Consider the following 2,870-nt stretch of genomic DNA (forward strand, 5'->3'; position numbering starts at 1 on the left):
TTTTTCGTATTCCTTTTTCTACACATATTTTACACCTAGTAGGCAGAACGGGTCTCAAACTGTATATTAACCGCGACGAGTTGGCAGAATCGTTAGCGCGCTGTACGAAATGCTTAGCGGTATTTCGCCCGTCGCTACGTTCTAAGTTCAAATTCTACCGAGGTTTACTTTGCCTTTCATCCTTTCGGGGTCGATAAATTAAGTGCCAGTGAAACACTGGGGTTGATGTAATCGACTAGTCCCCTCCCACAAAATTTCAGGCCTTGTGCCTTTAGTAGAAAGGATTATTATAGAAGCGGAGGGAAAGTGTGACAACGTTCTAGGGGAGACCTTCGGCGTCGAAGGTCAGATCTTTTCCAGAGAACTTTTGGCCCGGGACCCATGGATAATTTCCAAAAATCTCTGGTCTAGCAGTTTTACCGGGGAACTTTGCCTGTTCGAGATAAACTTTACAGGCACAGAAGTGCTGTCAGCCAGGCGTGTCCGAGATGCGCACAGGACGACGAGACGGTCCTGCATGCACTCGTCCAGTGCTCGAGCATTGCTGACCTGTAGGTTTATGTCGAACACCTGTCAACTGGATCTATCGAGAGGATCGTCCCGCCGCCTTCCTTTAACTGAGAAGGGAAGGTTGTGTTTATATGCCTGGTGACCATGGCGAAAGAGGTTTATGGTGGACGAGACTGAAGGGACTGAAAGCAAACACTTTTCTCTTTGGCCAATCCCTGATCAACTTCTTCAAGTTTCATTTGAAAAGGAAAATAAGGGTAGAGAGGAAAGTGTTGTCTTCTAGCCAGTTTGCTGTAAGGTGGATGAAAGAGGCGAGAATGATACGAGTGAACAGGTTTGGGATCTAGTTAAACTGATTCACAAAATCAACCCCCTTTAATTTTGCTCAAATTGCTTTCATTTTTAGTTTATCAATGCAACACTGAATTTTGATTACGATCAACCAATTACTTTATCTCGCAAATTAAAGAATCTGACGTTCTTTGGAATTAAAGTTGGTAAATTTGGGTAACTTTAGCCAATCAACAGACAGCGAAGCATTACCAGCTTGTTACCATGACAACCGCACGTTGTGTTGTGTTTCATTTCACCCGCACGTTGTATCATGTTGATTCTTCACACCACGATATTTACTTCACCCGCGTGTTTTGTTTTAATAAAAATTTATATTTATCAATTAAAATTTTATTGTAGATATTTTTCGTCAGTTGTCTTAATATTTTACATATTTTTCATATATAGCAAAAGCTGTTGGCGATGTTTATACAGTTTCTTGGCATTATGAAGGTGAACGGAATATGTGAACTTAGTACACAACCGCATACCTACACTTCAAGCACAATACTGACCAAAGCATCGGTGACTCATCGATTCAGTATTGCTAAGCTTCAGAGATTCATTGACTCAGCTGGATTTATGATTTCACTAGATTAATTCTATTCATAAACATTTAAATTACGATTATTTCTCAAACCGTTAGCTTCACATTTCAGCTGCTTAACTGAAATTTAGTCCACGTAACAGGAACTGAGAGGGATATCGTGGAATAGAGAAACTGTGTGTGATACAGATAATTTGACACAATTTTTTTAATCTGGCATCCAAAAACATAAGATACAGGTATTCTTTTTCTTGGATCAAATTCTTTGTTGACCAATGTTATTCTTATCATAGTTTACAAATCCAAGCATGAAAACGTTACTCAACTTTGGAGTTTCGGAGACAGACTCACACGCATACATGCACACACACACATGAATGCATAAATATATATATAAACTTATATATGAATACATACATCCACATGCAATTATATATTAATGATGTACACAAATACATGATAGGTATACATAATACTGAAATACGCATGCAGACAAATACAACAAATTTTTTTAAATAATACAAACATACAAAACACTACAGAAATCAATGAGGAGACAAAAGAAACAGTAAGATGATACATGTTGATTTTATTAGGTGTTTCTGTTTATTTAGAAATCCACAAAGAACAGGTCATTTCACAGATGCTAAACTATAAATTTCATAGGGTACAACCTTAAAGTTGACACCGCTAAACGCAAAAGGTTTTTGTCTCACTATTGGCTAAAAATACAGTTTTTTCGATTCTTAAACCTCTGTAATTTTTTCCTCCAATTTTTTCTCCTCAACATCATGCCTTCATAGCAATAAGAGTGGAAAACTACAGTAATATAGCCGATTTTCAGATTATTTTTTTTTACTTCCTTTTAAAAAGTGGAGATTTTGTGAATCAGTTTAACTAGATCCCGAGCCTGCCCTGAGCATACGTCTGTAGTTGGAGAAAAGGAAAGGAAATGAGGCACCTGCCCCAAAAGTCAGGGTACCCATGGTTTTTATGAAGTTTTTCCATGAGCAGCTCTCGAACGTCTCCTCACTACTGAGATACATTGTTGAATTTATTAATTTTGTTTTTTTTGTTAGTCTTGTTTACACCCGAAACCCTCACAACACACTCACACATATACACATTCTTTGTTTTGTCCTGCACTGTCCATAATGTTTTCTTAATGTAAACCCTTATGGTTAATAAAGAAATCATTATCATTATCATTATGACTGTCAGCCGGGTAGCGAAATTTGTTTTCCCACGAAAGTTCCGGACCCCAGTTATGAACTCATTTGCATACAGCCAATCAGCGCCCAACTATCAAACTAATTTATGAGCGCATAACAAGTGATGGGCGATAAGATAAGGCCTCTTGATTAAGGAATGACCATGATTCTTTTCTCTTTTAAGAATGCTTCTTGTTCTTGTTCTTGTTTCAACCATGGCTGCCTCTGCGTAGTTATTTGTGTTGTTGTTTACTTTCTAAAACATTAAG

This window comes from Octopus bimaculoides, chromosome 25 (assembly GCF_001194135.2).
Source record: "Octopus bimaculoides isolate UCB-OBI-ISO-001 chromosome 25, ASM119413v2, whole genome shotgun sequence".
NCBI classification, from domain to species: Eukaryota; Metazoa; Mollusca; class Cephalopoda; order Octopoda; family Octopodidae; genus Octopus; species Octopus bimaculoides.